The 23604-nt window shown below is 34.7% G+C and overlaps 1 long non-coding RNA gene across 1 annotated transcript; it reads right to left on the reverse strand.

Moving 5' to 3' along the window:
- Positions 1-9098: 9098 nt before the first annotated feature.
- Positions 9099-22682, reverse strand: LOC115430338 (uncharacterized). The gene is made up of 2 exons (XR_003936924.1): positions 22651-22682; positions 9099-9203 (listed from the first exon to the last, which is right to left on the reverse strand). It is a non-coding gene; the product is annotated as an uncharacterized LOC115430338 (long non-coding RNA).
- Between the last annotated feature and the right edge of the window lie 922 nt (positions 22683-23604).

Raw genomic sequence — 23604 nt, forward strand, 5'->3', positions numbered from 1 at the left:
TGAATTATGAGAACCTCAATCAACATTTATTTCCTGAGTGTTTTTATTCTTCTTTAGGCATGAAAAAAAAAAAAAAAAAAAGCGACTGAAAATTTTCTTATGAACCTATTTTTCACGGAGTTCCAAAAATGTCCGCTTGATCCCATGCGTTTAATTTTTGAAGCAAAAAAAAAACAAAACATGGATTTACTGATATATCGTGTGAAAACTATGAAATAAAAACATTTTTAATGCAGCAAATCTGCTGTTTTGTCACATTTTAACATACTCAAATGCTAGTCATTACTCACTTCATGGAAATGAAATGCAAAAAACCCCAACTTTTTTGTTTAAAAAAAAAAAACAAAAACAAAAAAAAAAAACAGTTAATTGCAGTTTAGTATGGAAGCATGTTGCATTCACACAAAAAATTAAATTCAGCTCTGTTTTTCTGAATTAACGAGACAATTATCTCGTAATTACGTGAAAAAATAAGTTTAAAAAAAATTGGCGCTGTTTTTATGAATTTACGAGATACTCTTTAGCTTTCCACCTGGACTTTCCACCTGGACCTGATGGAAAGCTGTCCGGAGGTGGGGGGGTGAACCGGGACACCAAGACGCATATTTTCTTTAATGCTGGCGAATGTCATTTTATTTGACTTCATTAACGCCAACTCCCATCACCGCGGTCATGCACTCCAGGAAGCCGGGCTACAGGCTCCGAGCGCCGGTGTGCTTGAAGGGCTTGATCCGTGCACGAAGCTGGGCTTGGAGGTCGGAACACAGCTTGGTTCTGATTTCTGTAAACGAAACTAGTTCCATGATCCGTAATCGGAACCGGTTACGAGAACGGAAACAACTCGACGCTCCCCCGAGAGGCTTTCAGCAGCACAGATAGAAGGAGCTCCTGCCTGGACCAGGGACTGTCCCACTGACAGAGAAAAAGAGCCCAGTTTAATTTTTTCCAGAAAACAGTATCTCGTAAACTCAGAGAAACAGAGCAAATTTTTTTTTTTTTTTTTCAGAAAACAGTATCTCGTAAACTCAGAGAAACAGAGCAATTTTTTTTTTTTTTTCAGAAAACAGTATCTCGTAAACTCAGAGAAACAGAGCAATTTTTTTTTTTTTTTTCAGAAAACAGTATCGCGTAAACTCAGAAAAACAGAGAAATTTTTTTTTTTTTTTTCCAGAAAACAGTATCTCGTAAACTCAGAAAAACAGAGAAATTTTTATTTTTTTTTTTCAGAAAAAAGTATCTCGTAAACTCAGAAAAACAGAGCAATTTTTAATTTTTTTTTTTTCAGAAAACAGTATCTCGTAAACTCAGAAAAAAAGAGCAATTTTTTTTCAGAAAATAGTATCTCGTAAACTCAGAAAAACAGAGCAATTTTTTTTTTTTTTCAGAAAACAGTATCTTTTTAACTCAGAAAAACAGAGCAGATTTATTTATTTTTTTCAGAAAACAGTATCTCATAAACTCAGAAAAACAGAGCATTTTTTTTTTTTTTCAGAAAACAGTATCTCGTAAACTCAGAAAAACAGAGCAATTTTTTTTTCAGAAAACAGTATCTCTTAACTATGAAAAACAGAGCAGATTTTTTTTTTTTTTTTTTTTTTTCCAGAAAACAGTATCTCATAAACTCAGAAAAACAGCATTTTTTTATTTTTTATTTTTCAGAAAACAGTATCTCGTAAACTCGGAAAAACAGAGCAAATTTATTATTTTTTTTCAGAAAACAGTATCTCGTAAACTCAGAAAAACAGAGCAAATTTTTTTTTTTTTTTTTTTTTCCAGAAAACAGTATCTCATAAACTCAGAAAAACAGCATTTTTTTATTTTTTATTTTTCAGAAAACAGTATCTCGTAAACTCGGAAAAACAGAGCAAATTTATTATTTTTTTTCAGAAAACAGTATCTCGTAAACTCAGAAAAACTGAGCAAATGTATTTTTTTTTTCAGAAAACAGTATCTCTTAACTCAGAAAAACCGAGCAGATTTTTTTTTTTTTTTTCAGAAAACAGTATCTCGTAAACTCAGAAAAACAGAGCTTTTTTTTTTTTTTTTTTCAGAAAACAGTATCTCTTAACTCAGAAAAACAGAGCAAAATGTTTTTTTTCAGGAAACAGTATCTCGTAAATTCAGAAAAACAAAGCCAAATTTAATGTTTTTCAGAAAACAGTCTCTCATTAATTCAGAAAAACAGCGCTGATTTTTTTAAACTTATTTTTTCTTTTAATTACGAGATAATTATCTCGTTAATTCAGAAAAACAGAGCCGAATTTAATTTTTTGTGTGAATGCAACACGCTTCCGTAGTTTAGCAACAATAACAAACAATTTTTTATTTTTATTTTTTTAGTTTAGTTCAAATATGCAACAAGACAAAGTATTCTTACTTAGTCTTTAGAAATAAAACAAGTAGTATGAGGTCATGGAAGAAAACACAAAAAAAAAAAAAAAAAAACTTACACATATACATGACTTCATTTGCACATTTGAAAAGCCATGAGAGGAAGTATAATATAATTCCCACCTTTTCAGTACTCAAACATGTTACTGCAGATCTGGTTTAACTAGAATTACATACAATATGAATTACAGTGGATGGGATGATGCATAAGCGTCCACTGTGTCGACTGATATGGAACTAAAACAATAAAATCCATAAACATACAAGAGAAGAGCTTTGAATAACTGTCCATTGAAAGGGTTAATGTATAACCAGAAACCAAAATAACCATTCATTCATATTCACCAAGACACAGCAGTCACTACCCCTTACATTCCAACTATCTAATGCAGCAGTTTGTTTATTAAAAGTTAATCCATACATATTATCTGAAGGTTTACAGATTTGACACAGTGCAATAAAGGTACTATATAATGTCGGCGTCAGTGTCCCCAATGACGTCTAAATCTATAACCTCTGTATCCTCGCTGCTGTGTTACCTATTGAAAAAAATCATGTCGCTCTTTTATTGTTTGGGTCCCTCGAGCATGTATGAATCCCCAACAGAGATTAACTGGCAAACATCCTAAACACAAATCCATTTTAAATTGCTCAAGCGCAGGTGGACAGATGTAGTCACATCCATTCAATAATGTTACAGTTTCCACTGTGCCCTGCTTCAGCTTGACTTTTTTCTTTTTTTTTTTTGAGGGGGATGAGGCACAGTTTGTGCTTCTTGAGCTATTACGTAACATCGCAAGTTTCGAATTAGGTAATGGGTGTCCTAGTATCGCTTGCAAGTGCACAGATGGACAGAGTTCATTATGACTCCGGCCTGTTTTTTTTTTTTTTTTTTTTTAGCTTTAGGATTCTGTGAAGACACACTACATGAGCTGATTACACAACGCTTAATATTATCGTATTCCGTCAGCTTTTGTTGACGTTTATCTTTCCGAACATATTAAGGCAGGGGTGTCAAAGTCATTTTAGTCAGGGGCCATATTCAGCTAAGTTTGATCTGCACCAGAAAAATAATAACAACAATAATAACCTATAAATAATGACAACTCCAAATTTTTGTCTTTGTTTTGTTGTACAAAAAAAACCCAAAACATTAAATTATGAGAATACTTACTTTTATAAACTATCCACACACACAAAAAAAGAAAAAACTGAAATTTAAATTAAAAAATGCAAGAAAATTTAGTGCAATTTCACAATATTATTCCTCAACTTATAATTTGTCCATGTGCATTGTGGATCGGATCTACAAAGACACTAAACACTGAAAAACAGGCAGAAAAATTGTTAAAATTGTGCTGAATTTTCTTTAGACATTTCAGGTTGTTCATATTTGTTCAGGTTATTCACATTTTATTGTTACAGGGGAGTTTGTAAATGTATATGTTTTCATAATTTAATGTTATTTTTTGCAGTAAAAGAGAGAAAAAAAAAAGTTAAGTCAAGATTTTTTTTGTTTAATTCAAAAAGTTTTTACTTAATTGACTTTTTTTTTTTTTTTTGCTTAATTCAAGATTTTTTTTTTTTTTTCTAACTTAATTGAAGTTTATTTTGGCTTAATTAAAGATTTTTTGCGAAATTTGAGATTTTTTTTTGGGTTAATTGAAGATTTTTTTTTTTTTTTGCTTAATTGAAGATTTTTTTTAACTTAATTGAAGATTTATTTTTTTTTTGGCTTAATTGAAGTCCTTTTTTTTTTTTTTTTTTTTTTTTTTTTTTTTTTAATTTAGGATTGTTTTGTTTTGGCTTAATTAAAGATATTTTTGCTGAATTTGAGGTTTTTTTGGCTTAATTGAAGATTTTTTTTTTTTTTTTTGGCTTAACTGAAGATTTTTTTTTTTTTTTTTTGCTTATTGAAGAATTTTTTTGACTTAATTTAGGTTTTTTTGGCTTAATTAAATATTTTTTTTTGCTAAATTTGAGATTTGTTTTGCTTAATTGAAGATTTTCTGTCTTTTTTTTTTGCTTAATTGAAGATTTTTCTTTTTACTTAATTGAAGATTTTTTTTTTTTTTGGGCTTAATTCAAGATTTTTTCCTTAATTCAAGCTAAAATTTTTTTTTATTTTTTTTTTAATTTCAATTCAAGACTGTGGAATATTTGCACTTGGCAAAAACATCCCAGGGGCCGAACTCAACCCTTTGGCGGGCCGCATTAGGCCCCCGGGCCGCATGTTTGTCACCCCTGTATTAAGGGAACTGAGCCACATACTTCTTGATCTTGATACACTACAGAGAAGGGAACATTTGAAAACAGCTGTGAAATTCCACTGAGGAAATATTTGAACTGAAATTAGATTTGCTTAACGTTGCCTGTGCTGTCTGGTGTTGCAAGTGCACTTCAAAGGTGTGCAATTCACTATTCGTTCATTCCAAACCGTCCGTTTGTGTGCATTTTATGATTTTCTTTTATCTTTCCCAGTCCATTTTTATCAATTCCTATATGTTGCCTGTAATTTAATTACAGACATGCCTGTTTGGCTACTGAGACGCTCTGGTGAACCAGTAGGAGGTTAAACACCCCACTTAAGGGTTTTGGAAGTACTGGGAGAGGTTTGGGAGGAATGCCTTGCCAATTTGATTCCCCACTGAGATTTCCATGAGTGTTTCATTGATCTGTGACTGTTAAATTCCAAGGCTACTACAACACAGACTATTGCTTATGCATGGGAAGTCATGTGGGTCTATGCCAGGGGTGTCAAACATGCGGCCCGGGGGCCAAATGTGGCCCGCCAAAGGGTCCAGTTCTGCCCCTGGGATGTTTTTTCCAAGTGCAAAATTCTGCAGTCTTGAATTGAATTAAGCAAAAAAAAAAAAAAAAAAAAAAAAAAAATTAGCTTGAATTAAGGAAAAAATCTGGAATTAAGCCAAAAAAACTTCAATTAAGTAGAAAAAAATCTTCAATTAAGCAAAAAAAAAAAAAAATGAAATTAGCAGAAAAATCTTGAATTAAACCAACAAAAAAAAATCTTGAATTAAGTAAAAAAAAAAAAAAAAAAAAAAATCTTGAATAAAGCCAAAAAAAAAAAAAAAAATCTTCAATTAAGTAAAAAAATCTTGAATTAAGACAAAAAATAATAAATAAATAAATCTTCAATTAAGTAAACAAAATCTTGAATTAAGCCAAAAAAAAATCTTCAATTAAGTAAAAAACAAAAAATCAATTAAGCCAAAAAAATCTCCAATTTAGCAAAATATCTTGAATTACACCAAAAAAAATCTTCAACTAAGTAAAAAAAAGTCTTGAATTAAGCAAACAAAATCTAGAATTAACAACTTCATTTTTTGTTTTGTTGTAGTGCAAAAAATAACATTAATTATGAAAATATTTACATTTACAAACTCCTGTAACACTAAAATGTGAATAACCTGAACAAATATGAACCTGAAATGTCTAAAGAAATTCACCCACAATTTGAACTATTTTCTTCCGGTTTCCTCAGTGTTTAGTGTCTTTGTAGATCTGATCCATAATGCACATGTAGAAATGATAAGTTGAGGAATCATATGTTAAAATTTTCACTAAATTTTCTTACGTTTTTTTAATTTAAATTTCTGTTTTTTTCAGGGTTTTTTTTTTTTTTTTTTTTTTTCCTTCTTTTTTTGTGGATAGTTCTAAAAAAGTCAGTATTTTTTCATAATTTAATGTTTTGTTTTTGTTTTTTTACACTAAAACATAGACACGAATTTGGAGTTGTCCTTATTTATAGGTTATATGTTATTATTTTTCTGGTCTAATGCGGTGTTATTCAACTTACTTCCAAACTTTAATATATTACAGATTACTTGTTTACTGTTATTTAAAAGTAATTTCTCCCCTTATAATACTACTGTCTCAGAATTGTAATCACTTCTGTATTACTTTTGAGTTACATACAGACTTTAGTCATAAATGACATGCAAGAGATAGGAAAAGCCTTGGGGACTAGGATGGGAATCGATAAGAATTTAACGGTTACAGTTCCCATTATCGATTTTGCTTATGGAGTCGATTCCTTTTTTTGATTCCCTTATCGATTCTCATTGGGTGAGGGAATAAAAGAGTACAAACAGGTGCGTTTGCATTAACTGTCTTTTATATTTCCATCTCTGCACAGAAAATATAACATATACAGTATGTACACATAATAATAACAGATGACGGCGGTTCCCGGTTTGGGGGGGGGGGCAGTGAAAGTGAAACTTAAGACACTTCTGCTGCATGTCCACCACGTGGAACCAGTTCGACTCGGCTCGAATCATCTCCCGTTGTTGTGCAACCTCATTTCCTTTCCCTACTTTCGGAAACTTGTATTTGAGGGGTACGATGTTTGTTGCCAGCACCGGAACCAGATGTGGGCCCAGCGTTCACTCTGCCGCTACATTCACAAAAGTCGCTAAGTAGCGTATCAAATACGTGACATTCCTGTGAATGAATCACATGCTGTGGACAAATGTTTGGGCATATTGGAGGGATTCCACCCTTTTGAAGACATGGAAGCTTTGACAGTGTTCCAAATAAGTGGACCTGCTTTGACTTTTTAGACCGTTTCTGCCTCAACGCCATGTTGGCTACATTCTGACCAAAACAATGCAGCGTCCGCGTGACGTCATCGCACATGCGCAATGAAGGCGGAATCGATAAGCAGAATCATTAAGGAGGCAGGCAAACAATTCCAAGGAATTGAGCTACTGGGATCCAGTTCTCTAAGGTTGTATTCACACCTGCCTTGTTTGGTTCCGTTTAAAACGGCCAGAGTTCGTTTGCTCCTTGGTTCGGACCTTTTGGGCTGGTGTGAATAAAAACCACCAAACTCTGTTCCGGACCGAACAAGCGAACCGAGACCCAGTTGAAGAGGTGGTCTCGGTGCGGTTCCATACGAACTCTGGCGCGGTTTCGTTTGAGGTGTGAAAGCAGACCGGACCAGATCCGACACATTTGGGTTTTTTGTACCTAACGAGCTCCCATCGTGCGTCGAGCATTATGGACAACAGAGTTTTACCACAGAAGCGCTCAGAGTGAGGATAGGCTACGGAGCTGAAAATGAGCCCTGGTCAAATTTGGAGCTCGAGGGACACGCTGCCTTTTAGACATCTGGGCAGATGTGCATATAACACAGCTGCTAGAAGGGACACATAAAAACTCGACGTTTTCAGCTTGTTCAGCGAGAGAATAGTAGGATGACGGTTAGATCTGTCTGTTGTGCTTGAAATAAAATAAACAACTTCATCACCCCCAGCAAACTTTACCTGCGTTAAGGAATTCTGTTCCTGGCTAAAGTGAACTGTGATATAGGATAGATACGCATAGGTAAGCAGTACGGAGCACTAATGCTTTGGAGAAACAGTCTTTTCATAAACTAGGCAGAATTCACACTTCATACCTGTTACGGTCTGTGTGAATCAGACCAACAGTCACAACATGATGTGCACACATGAGCGCTGTCCTCCGTAGCCGTCTTGCCCTGTGTCTTCGTCATTGAGAAAATGATCTCTACAATACTGTAAACCTGACGTTGCATCAAAACGCTCTTGTTGCTCAAACACTTGTGCAAACGTCTGCATCTGTAAAAACCGCTATGACAATAACAAAACAGCACGCAAAATGTCCATGATTCTGTCCTTTCACTTTGGACTGAGCGCTTTAATGGACTCTGCTCATTTCTGTCCATGGATGAACGACCTCAGCACACGTGGTTTGTTTACAGATTTTGGTCCACTTACAAAAATGTACAGTGTGAATACGAACCGCACCAAATTAAAAAAAAAAAAAAAAAAATTGGTCCGGACCAAAGCAAGTGAAACTATCGGATTTTCCCCTAAGAGAACCGGTTCTCGATTCCCATCCGTACTTGGGACACTTAAATTTGCGCCCATGAAGTACATGTGGACGATAGCTCAGTAAGTAACGCTACGGTCTACGATGTTCGGATCCCAGCAGTAACAATGTACATTTTTTTTTTTCAACAAACAGGTGGCAGGGCGGCAAGGACGGCCTGTAGATAATCTACAATTGATAAAGAATTCTAACTAGTCATGGAAACGTTAGCTTACCTTGTCATTGCTGATCACACGGATCATGCTAACTAGCTTCTATAAAGCAGGGTTAGGGTTAGTACTGAGCATACGTCCATGTGGGACAATGTTACTGTCTTCTATCATCTTCACCCATTGGCTGAACACCAACAGGAAACAGAAACTTTACAGATGGATTTCTGATTCTTCATGTTCCTGCAGGGTCTTAAAAAGTCCTAAAAGTCTTGAATTTGATATGGTAAATATTAAGTTATGTTGCCATACACTTGTTTGCTGTATTGTGCCTTAAATATCTGCAAAGAAAGTAATGTTAGTCAACTCAAGTTCCATCCGTTCCAACCCGACAATTTATATTGAAATTAGGAACAATTATCGCTAACGTTGCAGCCTCCTCTGAGAAAGACTCGGAACAGTGGGAATCAAGGCGATGGAGTAAATAAATATAATTTTCTAAATTCTAGGAGTCACAAAGGTTTTTTGCTAGAATGACTGTGAAAGAAACTGTTAAATGGGCATTAAACTTTGCTCTAAGTAGTCTTAAAAATGTCTTAAAAAGTCTTAAATTAAACTTATAGAAACTTCTAGGAACCCTGTTCCTTAAAGCTGCGTATGACTTTCATCATTAGTTCATTCATTCATTCATTTGTTATCTGAACCTGCTTTATCCTCACTAGGGTCATGGGGGTCGCTGGAACCTAACCAAGCTACTTACGGGCGATGGAGGGGTACACCCTGGACCTGTCACCAGTTCTTCAAATTGTAAAACCTGAGTGTTTCATTATCACTAATCCATTAGTCTTTCTGCACTTACACACCTGAATCACTTATCTCACGGTGAACAACTTCGAAGGTGTATGCCATCACATACATACCAAACCGAAACCAAACCGTCAACTCGGGCCTTTTCGGAATTCCACGCAGCCGCAGCAGCAAGAAACTATGAAGCCGTTTCTGTGTTTGTTGCTGCCGTGGCTACGTAGAATTCCCATTCCCACTATGCACTTCGCAACAAAATTTCCGTAAACGTCCAAAGTTGTTCACAGCGAGGGAAGTGATTCAGGTGCGTTAGCATGGAAAGACTAATGGATTAGTGATAAGGTGGCTATCGCTTGGGTTTTCCAAATGTGAAGAAAAATTGGTGATGAAAGTCGTACACAGTTTTAAGGTCTTGCTGTTTTTGTTTTGTTTTTTTTCATTTGAGTAATTAAATTATGCCCTGCGATGAACTGGCGAAATGTCCAGGGGTACCCCGCCTTCGCCCTATGTAGCTGGGATAGGTTCCAAGCAACCCCCGTGACCCTAATGAGGATAAAGCGGGTTCAGATAATGAATGAATGAATAATTAAATTAGGCGCAAATGTTTGTTGTAACGCACGTTCTATTGCACATGTAAACGAGTAAAATATTACTGAAAACTGATTAGTAATGCCTTACACTACTGCATTACTTTTGTAATGCATTACTCCCAACACTGGGTCTACGTAATGAGACCTGATGCATATCCAACAGAGGTTTAAAAAATAAATAAAATAAAATAATAGTAATAAAGAAGTTGGACTCCTCAACTATTTATGAGGAAAAGTCTCAAATATGTTGATGGTGGAACGCAGGACAACAATACAGTCGACCCTTATCAGGAAAAGCACAGCAGTTATTCCGTCTTATTCACAGTTGACAAACATTTGGCTTAACCCGCAGTCAATATGCAATTACCCATGGCCAAGGTGCTTACAATAGGCCAAATCTACACAGAATTGAATTTGATAGTGATTAATTATTCATGTAAGCCATGCAATATTTATATCCTGATAAGGATAAATAATTTAAGCCAAGATGATCAATTATGTATAGATTTGGCATAACTAAATGCAATGTTTCTATAGCCTTTATCCACATGGAGCCCAGAGGAAACTACAATAATTAAGAGACAGAGAGATTTTGTTGTGTCAAGGTTTTAAATGTCAATCAGTGAGCATTCAGTCGATGGCAACTCATCTAACTCTATAGATTCGAGCCGTTTAATCTATGCAAACTCGGAGTCCTGTGCTTGCTCTCGGCATAGATTTTGCAGCTGTATCCATTCTCGGAGTACCTCGTAGTGTGTGCGCTGCATGCCGCTGCAATTTAGAAGTTCATTATTCCTCTATCACTGAGATTAATTATGCAGAAAATTCTAATTTTCTTCACTTCAACCATCAGAAAGCGTGAGGTGTGATGTGCCAAAGCGATGATGGAAAGACATCGGGTTTGTTTTCCACACCAGCACAAATGTTTTACACATGCATTTATATCCAGGACAACTGCACTGCCAGTCAGTGAGTTTGGGAGTTTGAGCAGGAAAATGTTGGACTTAAATTCAACCTTTGATGTAAGAAGAAGATCAGTAATTGGAAAAAAAAAAACAAAAACTTGATTGTCTGTTTTTCTAATAATACAACAGTGCAAATGTCATTGAGAAGCTTAAGTCTTTGCAAGGTCATTGTACATGTGTAAATGTACTCAATTTATAGCATAACGCTGTTATATTTTTTAGTGTTTGTCAGTGGTGGCTCGTCAATATGGTCATGTGTTTCACATAAGGAAGAAGACGATAGGAATCATCTGAAATAATTTTACAAAACATTATATTTAACCCTTTCATGCACGAATTATGAGAACCTTAATCAAAAATTTTCCTGACTTTTTATTCCTCTTTGGGCATGAAAAAAACAATGCGATTGAAAATTTTCTTCTGAAAAATAAATAAATAAAAATAATTTTTGAAAAATAAAAAAAAATATATATATATATATAAAACATAAATAATAATGAAAAAAAAAAAAATCTTATGAACCAATTTTTCCTGAAGTTGCAAAAATGTCCCCTCAGCTGGACAACCACACGTTTAATTTTGACGCACAGAAACATGTATTTACTGATAAATTGTGTGAAAACTATGGGGAGGGCTTGTGATTCTGGGGGTTTATGCTCAGGAGAGATCTACATAATGTTACCAATTCATGTCAGAAATATATGTAGTGTCTTAAAACTTTAATAAAGATATGTGTAAAAAAAAAAAAAAAAAAAAAAAAAAAAAAAAAAAAAAAAATATCCCATGAATATACAGGAGAACAGCTGTAGAATAACTGTCCACTGTAGTGACCAGTGTGCCATGAAAGGGTTAACCTGTGAACCCTGAACCATTAAATCATTGACTGAAAATTTCAGTTCTTTGAAACTGGAGCCTTTATTGGTGCGTTTCAATTTTGTATCATATTTGATACATCGGGTCTCAATGCTCTAATATTATTATATACATTAATACTCTTAATATTATTATTACATTTTATTTCTTCTGTTTATTACAGCATTTTATATTTTGCCACTTTTCCAAAGTTACCATCAAATACCACAGCTACTGAATGTCTTTATCTGAACACTTTAACAGCTGAAATATCGTTAAAGGTGACATATTTCAGTTTAGACTACAGTAATATTAGTCGACAATGATTTTTGCTAGTGTGATAATAATCCCAAATCTAGAAGTGGAATTTCTCCAGCATTTCAGGACTTTGAGTTTTACACAAGTAAAGTTATTGACGTTGGTAGCATATCATACCAGTGTTTTAATGAATTAATTTTATTTCATCTTATTGGTTGTCACAAAACATACATACGTACAGATATTCTATGAAATACAAGGCAAGTGTAAAATGATGAACTTAATGAGATTGTTAACCCTATACAGCCTGAACCATTAGATCATTGACAGAAATTCACTTTCTCTGAAACTGGAGCCTTTATTGGTCCTTCGGAACAAAAAAAAAAAAAAAAAGTTTCAAATATCAATTTCCATGTATGAGTTTAAAATTTTGTATCATATTGATACATTGGGTCTCAATGCTGAAATATTATTATTTCTGAACAAACCAGAGCATAACATAACAAACATGCCTAACAAATTAGTAATTCACTGGAAAGGCCTCTGGTGAACAAATTCATCCCTCCTGGTGGATTATCTGTGTATTGCATGTATCTAATTGTATACATCAGGTTTTTCAAGGAAAAAAATAGCACACTGATCCAGCCACCGCTGCTTTGTTGTGCACAAACTGGGAGGTATTTCACAAAACAAATATTCTTTTTATTTTTATTTTTTTACTTATATCCATTACTTCCATTATATAGGTTCTGGCATTTTGGAGCTTTTAAGCAATTAACTAATCATTAAACATATCAAATCCAATCAGCATCATCACAAACTCCACACTGACGTAAACATAAATGTACGTGCAATATGCAGAAATGACCAACTTATTTCTAAAGTTTAAAAAAAAAAACTTTAGAAGCCTTTTTCTAATGTTTTTTGTGCTTAATAAGAAATAGCAGTGCTTGTATTGAAACATATGCACCCCCACTTTATGCTAGTTTTTCATTACTTTCATTCCATACATTTCAGTAACTGTAACCTTTTTTTTTATATGATTTTATTTAAACTTTTTCAATCCACAAAACCAAGACATATACTCTTAATGAGTATAAACATACAAACCAAACCAGGGTTAGCCTAACCCTAACCCTAAATTGACCTGTCCTCAGTGACATATCCAGGCCTAAACAAGTTGAATTTGAACTTTGAAAGGCAGGAACAGCTGCCATGGGTAAAGAAATGAAATTGACACGGTGAACAAAGTATTAATGCTGTAACCTGGCAATTTTGTGGAAAACAAGATGGATGCTCATTGTCCCCTCCCATGACCTTTGATTGGATTTAAATCCCGCCTCTACTAACTTGAATCGCGCAATTTGCCCCTGCTTACTCATGCGTGAAAACCTGGGTCTGTAAATCTGGACAAACATCCACCAATCTCCTACCTACTGACATCCATAAAAGAAAATTCCAAAACTTATCAAATGCAGAACTGGGACTAATTTTTCAAAATGTATATTCTCATACCTGGACTTTTCTTCTTTACATTATCAATTTTTCCAACACTTTAAATTGGGTTAATTTGTTCTTTTCCGTGGCTATTGCCTTTTCATGTTCAAATAATAACTCAACTCTCGTTTCCAGTTGTGACAATAAAGGCGCTTAGGTGCTTTCTGGTGCTCAAGTGTCAGTTTTTTTAATACAATTGATGAAAAAAATATAATGCAACAACCTTTACTTTCCCTATATAGTTTTGGCATTCTGGAGCTTTCAAACAATTAAGTAATCATTACACTGGTCAACAACACATTTATTGTTTAAGTTTTTTGAGCTGATTATAGGATCATTTTGGTGTGCTGAATCCAAAATCACATTAATTTTGCTCAATCAGGTCAACTTTCTGAACTATGCTACATATTGGCTTTTTAACATTTTTGCTTACATTTATGGGCATTTTCACATCATACGATACAAAATTCTTTCATATTTCTTGCAATAAACAAGTTCTGAAGATTTTACTTTTGCCAATTTATGATTAATGTTTTTTTTTTTTTAATATTACAGATGAATGAAATGGCTTCGACTAGAAATCTTGCAAAAATAAGCCTGACGTATTCTGCTACATCTGCGGTGAATGCACCATTGTACTAACAGGAATCCTGTTAGAAAATGATTTGTTTTTCTCTTAAAACCTTGTTTTGGGTGAAACCTATATAAAAAATCAACTGATAAGTCACAAAAATGTAATCAATTTTGTGAGAAGATCAAATTTTTCAAAATCAAATTAGCAAAAAAAAACCTGAACCTGATTGAGAAAACAGATGTTCATTTTTGGATTTAGCGGTTGCAAAATGGTCCTAATTCAGTTGAAAAAACCTAGAAACTTGCAAAAAACAGTTTTTTTTTGTAACCAGTGTTATACATACAGGGTGGGGAAGCAAATTTACAATATTTTGAGGCAGGGGTTGAAAGACAGTGTATGACCAATTAGTTTATTGAAAGTCATGAGAATTTATTTGCCACAAGAAAATGTCCATAATAGAAAATGTTTTTATTCTATGTGTCCTCCTTCTTTCCTCATAACTGCCTTCACACCTCCTGAAACTTGGCAAGTGTTCCTCAATATTCGTGGTGACAACTTCTCCCATTCTTCTTTTAATAGTATCTTTAAGAAAGTTGCTGTGTGATGTTTCTAATGGGTAGAATGTTCTAAAACGCCCAAAATAGCAGAATCCAGAGGTTTAGATCTGGGCTAGAAGGCGGGCCATAAACATGATTCCCAAAAATGCTAAAGTTGGATTGTTGCTGTGTCAACAAGTGTTTTGGTGTTCTTGTGTAAGATTTTAACTTCAAATCATATTTTACTCTGCAATTTCTAACGGTCTTGTTGTCTACCTCAAGTTCACTTGCCATTTTCTAGGATTTGGTTGGATCCTTTAGGATTTTGGATTGAGAGCTTTAATAAAAGCTTTGGTACGTTTTTTGTGCTTCTCCACTTCCAGACTTTCTGGTAATAGTTTTGCTCATAGTCATCTCTTCTTTCCATTATAAACAGTCTTTATGGACACTCCAACTATTTTTGAAATCTCCTTTGCTGTTGTGACGAGTGCATTCAGCAAATCACACACTCTTTGACGTTTGCTTTCCTGATTACTCATAGGGCAAAAGTTTTGAAAGGTATGGATAATAGTGTTAGGTATGATTATGACATCAATATATGTTTGGTTTCAAAACAATCTGACGTAGTGCCTGCTGAGAAAAAACAACTAAATGTTCATTGTAAATTTTGCTTCCCCCACCCTGTATTAAATCGAATCAGCGTCATCACAAACTCCACACTGACAAAAGCAGAAATGCATGTGCACAGATGCAAGAAATGTCCTTAAATTTTACTACCACTTTTCTTACAGCTTTTACTGATGTTTGTTCTGCTTATATAAGAAACAGCAGTGCTGTATTGAAACATAATGCATCTCACTTTATGTTTGTTTTTCATTACTGTCCATTCCTTACATTTCCATAACTGTAAGCTTTTATGTCCAAAGATGTGTTTATCGAGTACCGGCATGGAGGGCAAATGGATCTAAATTATATGAATCCCCGCTGCATGTGTCAGTTATTTATTTGTCTGCAAACTCATTAGTGTCCACTCAAGTTAAATTGCTACAATATGTAGATACAGCTTTGAACAGCATTGCCTGTAGAATGTAATGGTTGTTTAAATGGCCTTTAGTTGATTTGAGCTAACTTTATCTCGTAAAACCTATTCAGGAAATCTTGAAATGCAATTAAATATGCCCTCTGTGTTGGGAATTAGGTCTGTTTTAATAATGACATATGAGAATTTATAATTAAAAAAGTCTGTGCAACCAAGGCACATGCCGCCAAGTATGTGCTTGGAGAAAAAATATATTATTCTTAACCTCGATGCCAATAGTAGTACCATGATAATTGCTCACATTGGATTGGAAAGAACAGTTTTAATAATATGAAGATAGTATTTGTAAATTTTTATAATCATACACTTAAATATTTAGATCACACAAGGAATTCTGTTTCAACCTTTCCTCAAAATAAATAATGACACAAACCTATGATATAAAACCCTTTGAAATGTTATCCTCATCACCCGTAGATGATATATTAATATGGACAAAACTTTGTGATGTTTGTAAGCTGCAGTTTTGAAGGCTAAAGATGTGCAATATGTTGGTAGAATTGGAGAAATTTGAAAGGTGAAAACTTACTGAAAACACCAGTCGTGTGATATTAAACACGACTGAGTCATTTCAGCTCCTTAGTAAATGTTAACACGTACATTTGTGTGTGATAACAGGACCGTGAAAGCAGTAAAATGCATAAACACACTAATAACGGCTATGTGAGCTAATTAGCAGGCTAGCTGACAGGCAATATAATTCTATAAATATTCATGCTAACATCAGCTAATGTAGCTAAGTTACGCCAGTTATTGTAATTAAACACCAGAAAACAATCCTTCGATGCGCTTTTTAACGTGCATGAGTGTCTGAACTCTACATTCTTCCAGAAATGGTGTTAAATCAGTGTGTTTTTATGCCATTTTTGTCATTTTATCACATTAAAAAAAATCATCGGTATTATATTTTGGCCCACAATAGACTGATTTCATGTTTGGAATATTTATTTTTACATTTTTAAATTTGAAAAGCAAAGTATATATTGTATATAATATACACTGTAGTATATAACAGCAATAGAATTATGGTCAATATCCATTTTATAAGGGGGTGAGTCCTTTGGTTTTGCTGTAGAATGAATCAATTTCAGATAAAATTCCATTGAAAATTAACGCGGTCATTTTGACCCAACTATGGAAGGTTGAGGTAGTAATGCAAAAATTACAATTTCATAAAATCTATAAAAGGTAAGTTAAAAATGTAAATGGCATGTTGTCAATAACATGTTTTTGAGGAATGTGTGGAATATGTAATAATAACAAATTTGCATTACAAATATATTGAAAGAAAACAACCTCATCGGGCTATATATGACCCACTTATAAATCTAAGGGTTAAACATTCAAAGCTGCCTGTCTTTTATTTATTTATTATTTATTTATTTATTTATTTAATAAACAAGCTCTTAATGGTTCCACTAGCAGCTGTGCTAACTAATGCTAGTAGTGAACACACAGCATAAAACACAGAAAAATAACATTTTGGATAAATATAAGAAAACTGAAACCAAAACCTTTTTTGTCCCAAGCTGTAAACATGGAAATTTCTGCTGTAAAGTTGGATAATGTAACATGGCGGTCAATGGGGATTGACCTCACTTTTGGAGCCAGCCCCTAGTGGACATTCTAGTTACTGCAGATGTTTGATACTTTTCCGTCGGCTTCTGGGATTGGCACTTGGCTCTATCTAAAATTCTGCTAAAAAATGTGTAAAGGTCATCATCCGAGCTTTGCCTGCACTTCTTGGACATTCATGTGTCTTCGGAACGGTTAACATTTCCAAACCAGTCAACCTTTTACCCATTTCATCTGATCTGTTTTGTCTAGATAAGAAAAATAGGTTGTCTAGGTATCTTGTGAGGCCTCTGCATTGGTAGGAAAGCAGTATACAGCTGATTTTCTAAAAGGTAAAATGACTCAGCAGCAGTTAACCCTTTTAAAAGCTGTCGTTATAACAGGCCGCTTTGGTGTCTTCAGGTTGTCTTTGCAATAAAAGTGTCAGAAAATGTCTCTTTTTTTGCAATTCTTTTGCACCTTTGTTTTCAGGAAGAACTTAACTTTCAGTATCTGGTCATTCATTATCATTATTTTAAATAATAAATGTTTAAAACTGTGTGTTTTAGTAAAAAAAAAAAAAAAAAAAAGATTAAAAGTTTATGGCATATTTATTATGAAAAACACCTCTAAATGTCCACAACATAACTTTTTGAGGTTGCAGAAATAAACTTTCAACTATTTTACATCTGTTCAAACATGTTTTTTGGTCTAGAACACAGGTGTCAAACATGTGGCCCGGGGGCCAAATCCGGCCCGCCAAAGGGTCCAGTCTGGCCCCTGGGATGAATTATGATGAAATATTTACCGTATCAAGGAAACCCATGGAGGTGATACATGGCTGCTACTTGCTCAGAAAGGTTCACAAAAAGACAAAAATATTAATTTAGAAGATATTTAAAACATCTAATCCTCCAAATTTTACCTTTATAAAGGCCTTGTCCAAGTTTGCAGTATTGTTTTTTTTTTTTCTTCTCTAAATTCTGGTGAATCCATTTCTTCTTAGATAAGGACAATTTCTACATTAATTGTTTAACTTTTACTTATGTTTTTCTCTCAGACGCTGCTGAAATTGTATGTATGATCACCATTATATTCTCATTTTAGTACTAAAGCAATATCTTGCTAATCCTAACTTGGAGTTATTGTGCTGTAACCACCAATTCGAAATTATTGCACTCATTATTATTATTATTATTATTATTATTATTATTATTATTATTATTATTATTATTATTATTATTATAACACTATCTGTCACACTGTAAACCTAAAACCACTGCCTAACAAAGTCACTTACTGTCTTTTAGTGGAACTTATTAAACACAATTACATTCAAGCTGTCTAGAAAAAAAAAAAAAAAAAAAAAGTTTTTATTATTATAATAAATAAGCAAGTAAGTAAGTAAGTAAGTACGAAGTAAATAAATAAATAAAAAAATGTCAGCTGCCATACAGACCTGTCATTCAACCTGAAATTTTATTAACCCTTTCATGCATAGGTCACTCCAGTGGACAGTTGTTCTCCAGCTGTTCTCTTGTATATTCATGGTTTTGTTGTTTTAGTTCCATATCAGCCAACACAGTGGACACTTATGCATCATCCCATACACTGACATTCAGACTATTACTGTAACTGTGCTGTTCTTGATAAACCTGACCTGCAGTGACATGTTTGAGTGTAAATCAATTATTTGTTAGACAAAAAGTTTTTTTTTTTTCCTCATATTATCTCCATGAAGTGAGTAATTACTAGCATTAGAATATGTTAAAATGTGAGAAGACATCAGATTAGCAGCATTAAAAATGTTTTCATTTTCATTGTTTTCATATCACTTTCTGATATTGGGTTTTAAAACACGTTTCTTACTTCAAAAATTAAATGCATGGATATTTTTGTAACTCCATAGAAAAAAAAAAGACTCGATCACATTGTTTTTTCATGGCTAAGGAGGAATAAAAACACTCAAAAATAAATCTTGACTCAAGTTCTCACAATCCATGCATGAAAGGGTTAAAAAGAGGAAACTTTAAAGATGGACCTGACGTCTTATCGGAGTGTCCAAATAAACAGATGACACTGAAATAACTAACAATAAGTATTTTTAGAGAAAAGAGTCTTTCAATAGAGTCCATGAGAGCCAGGGCTTTTTTGGATCCAACCCCAGCAGACTAAGACATGTAGGTACTTCCACATCGTCTTCATTTCAATGCTGAGGTTGACCACCCCTTCCATTTAGGTGGTAATACCTCCCACTGCCTATAGGGGCACTACATTATAATCAAATCTGCAAACACTCTTGTACGTGTTATTTGGAGAGTCACTGGTAGCTGCATCATTCTAACTATGGTTTTATTCTTGGCAGGGTCGTGGAAAGCTGGATGTGATCCCAGCTGACAGTGGGCTGGAGGCGGGGTACATCCTGGACAGGTGCCATGTCATCACAGGGCTGACACCACACACAGACAACTACAGGCGATTCAGACTCACCAATTAGCCTTTAACCCGTACGGCTTTGGACTATATGAGGTAGTCGGAACATCTGAGGACACACATACACATTTAGGAAGGAACTTGAAAACTTCTCACAAAAATGTTCAGGTAATTATAAGCCAATTCATGCTCGCTTCAGGTACGTAAATAAGTACATACGTTTCAAATGGGGTCAAGCGTCACTGCCTTCAGACTTGGATGCATCCATTGCATTGAAATGAGCATTTGCCAATGAATCCGGAAATGTGAAACGTATGGTATAAGAGGTGTGCACAAAACTGGTTAAAAATTTATTTACAAAATAGGTTCCAGTATGTAACAATTGAAATACAAATTCACAACTTAGAAAAGTAACATGTGGGGTCCCACAAGGTTCAGTTGTGGGACCTAAGTTATTTATACTCTATCAAAATGATATTTTTTATGGCATCTAGTGAGTTAAAATTTACAATATTTGCAGATGATACTAATTTGCTTCATTCGGGAGCAAATATGAAACAAATATAGAAACTGTGGAAAGGAATTGATCAAGTTAAAAAAAAATGGTTAATGTAGATAAAACAAAATTGATGGTTTTTTGGTGGTGCTAGAGGAAATAAACTGAAAATTAATGAAACTGAAATTGAAAGAGTGTATGAAACAAAATTTTTGGGAGTGATTATTGACCATAAACTCTGTTGGAAACCACAAATAGAATATATCAAACGTAAAATGTCCAAGACTGTTGCAATTCTTATAAAACTCCAGATTTGTAAACAAAAAATGTTTGCACATGTTGTATTGTTCACTTGTAATGCCATATATGTCGTACTGTGTGGAAATATGGGGCAATGTGTATAAAACTAATTTAGACCCGATAATTAAACTCCAAAAAAAAAGCTATTAGAGTCAGAAACAAAGCTGGTTATCTCCAATCAAGTAATCCACTTTTTGTAGAATCTGGTTTACTAAAATTTTTGATATTGTATATTTAAAAACAATGGAATTTATGTTTTGTGCCAAAAGTAAAAATCTTCCTGTTTGTATTAGAAAATTTTTAATTTAAGAGAAGGGAATTATAATTTAAGAGGGATGTTTGTGTTTGAAACACGTAAAGTAAGAACAAATGTTAAATATCACTGTGTTTCTGTTATTGGTGTCAAATTACAGAACAAATTGAAGGATGAAGTGAAATTGTGTAGCTCGCTGTCGAGTTTCAAAAAAGCTTTAACTTGTCAAATTCTCAAAGGATATGAACGTAATATGATTTCAAAGTGACTTAAGAAACCGAATGTAGACTAATTTGTGTTAATGTTTAATCTGCTGCAACTTCAGGTGTGGAGTCGGAGTAACGATGGGAATAGGAGAAGCAGAAATAAGCCTCTAGCTTCAGCTTCTTCCTTTTTCAGTTAATAATTGTGTTAATTTTATGTTTGTTGTTTTTTAATATGTATGTGTTTTGTACGTACTGAACTAAAACATTCATTCATTCATTCAATCCACCTGAGGGCGCTATGTTCAATTAACATACTGACCAAATACCACAAAGAAGAGTAAAGTTTTGTGAGAAAAAGAAAGTCAATAATAACAAACATGACGGCAACAGAAGAGGTATGACTAATGTGGATACCAATGTTTATATTGACAATTCTGTACTTTCTGGACTATTTCTGGACTACCTGACTATAAGCCACAGCCACCCCATCTCCAACGTACCACCATTGATTCACTGATGCCAAGCTTATGTGCAGCAGCTCTATTTCCTTCTTTGACAGCCGGATCAATTGTTAGCCTGGAAAACATAAATTAGCTGCATCATTTTTGAGCTGTGTTGAAAAAAAGTAGAGGCTTATAAACCGGAAATGATGGTATGTCGTAGGCCTGTAACGGTACACAAAATTTTCGGTTCGGTACAGGAAGAAAGAAAACCCCTTAAAATGTCTATGAATGCATTTATGATTTTTTTTTTTTTAACATTTTTTCCCCCAATTTTTTGGAGACAATAGAATATAGAAAAACAGGAATAATATAATTATGCTGCTATAAATCAAATTGAAAATAAAATAAATTATTAATATACTAAATGTATTTTAAACATTAGTGTTGCACTTTTCCCCTTAAAGGTAGTTTTGAACAAACAAGAAAAATCTAATCACAGTTCTGTCAGTTCACATTCTGCATAAAAATAACAAAAAAATTCCACATGAAGTGCAACATTAACAAGAGGACAAACTGGTATTCTGTTTAATACAAACTGAAGAGCAACTTGGACAACACAATGAACCAAATTATTTATTTAGGACAGAACAAACTGTGTTGTGTGCCTGTGTGCAAGGGGTATTTTTTTTTTTTTTTTTTTTTGTCGGAAACGGGGGGGCACGCAGTTATATACCTGGGGGTGCGGTCCATAAACTAACGTAACGAACGCAGTCGTGAAACGAAAGTGAAACTTTATATACTTCAACGTTCTATTTATTCCTCTATTACACAGCATGCGTGATTGACAGACAGACAGACCGAGCTAGTGTAAGTGTTTTAGAACTACCGTAGTTCCTAGGGGCCAAACAATGTCCGTCTATTACGCTCCTTTCCTTGTGTCTTTCACCGGACCTGAACTGATCCAAACTGACTGTATCTGATGGTGGAGGGTCTTCAGTCTCTTCCTTCCAGGGTTCAACATCATATCTGTTGTTTTTCTTAACCTTATATCAGCTGCTATTTATTTCGGTCAATGTGTGCGTCCTTCCATATGTCCGTGTGAAACTTTCGTGGATTTTAAGTTTCGCATCGAACACGTTTTTCATTCCTTTTTCTTTTACTCACATACTATGCTATTTCGGTACGCTGGTACCGAACCGAACAGGTGTGTACCGAAACGGGTTGGTGCGGTATGTGTACCGTTATCGCCTAGTATGTCACTCTTTGAAGACTTCCGTCATCTCTGGAAATTCATTCTTTATCTTCTGAGTTGCTTTATCCTTGAGAGGGGCGCGATGGTGGTCTACGGGCAAAGGCATGGTACAATCCTGGACGAGTCGCCAGTTCATCGCAGGGCTGACATATCCTCCTGAGACCCAGGAAAGGTACAAGTTTTGGCTTTTTAAAAAAATAAATAATTGCCTATATTAGAAGCATAAGGATGCCAACAGTTTTTCAGATACATTTAAAAAAAATTTTTTTTTTTTTGGAATGTCCTTTGCGGTGGACATTTTTTTTTTGTCTGAAGTTGTGAAACTCTTGTCCACAAACATGGACAGAAAACCGTGATATAGAGACGCCCAACCAATCACTCTCACATTCACACCTACGGGCAATTTAGATGAACTAATTAACCTATCAGTGCGTGATTTTGGATGGAGAGGATGCCAGGGTACTCCGAAAGACCAATGCAAACGCCACACAGAAAGGCCCCACCCCCTTCAACTGGGTTGAAATTGAACCCTGAACCTTCTGTCTGTGACCACGAGTGGCTAACCAACTGAACCACCTTGTTGCCCTATTTCCTTTTTCAATTTTTTTTTCAAATTATTCCTTTCAAATTTCAACACCGCTTTCCCTGGTTCGCCGATGGTACTACTCCAAATTCTCCGTTGGGGGTTGCACCAGTAAACTCCCGGGAATTATGCATATAATTCGGGGTGTGATTTGTTGAAGGGGGGTGGGGTGGGGGGGTTCAACACCTACAAATATCTACATCCGATGTCCTACATTGTGTAGGAGCCAATGGTTCACCAGAAACGGAACTGGTCGTAGTCTCAGAATTCGCGAACGTACCGTGGGGTACTGTGAAGGGGCGGGGGGTAAACGTGAGAATTCATGGGGCCAGCATTTGTGGGGGGGCCCATAGAGCAGTGGAGATGGGTCAGTGGGATACAGGTTAGAAGTTGTGAAAATTTCATATAAGATCCACTCTATGAATAGAGGAATAGAACCCCGGGAGTTGGGCATTGAAAGTTTCACTTTTGTTCCACGCCAACGTTGTGACG

This window comes from Sphaeramia orbicularis, chromosome 2, assembly GCF_902148855.1.
Source record: "Sphaeramia orbicularis chromosome 2, fSphaOr1.1, whole genome shotgun sequence".
In the NCBI taxonomy this organism is placed as follows: Eukaryota; Metazoa; Chordata; class Actinopteri; order Kurtiformes; family Apogonidae; genus Sphaeramia; species Sphaeramia orbicularis.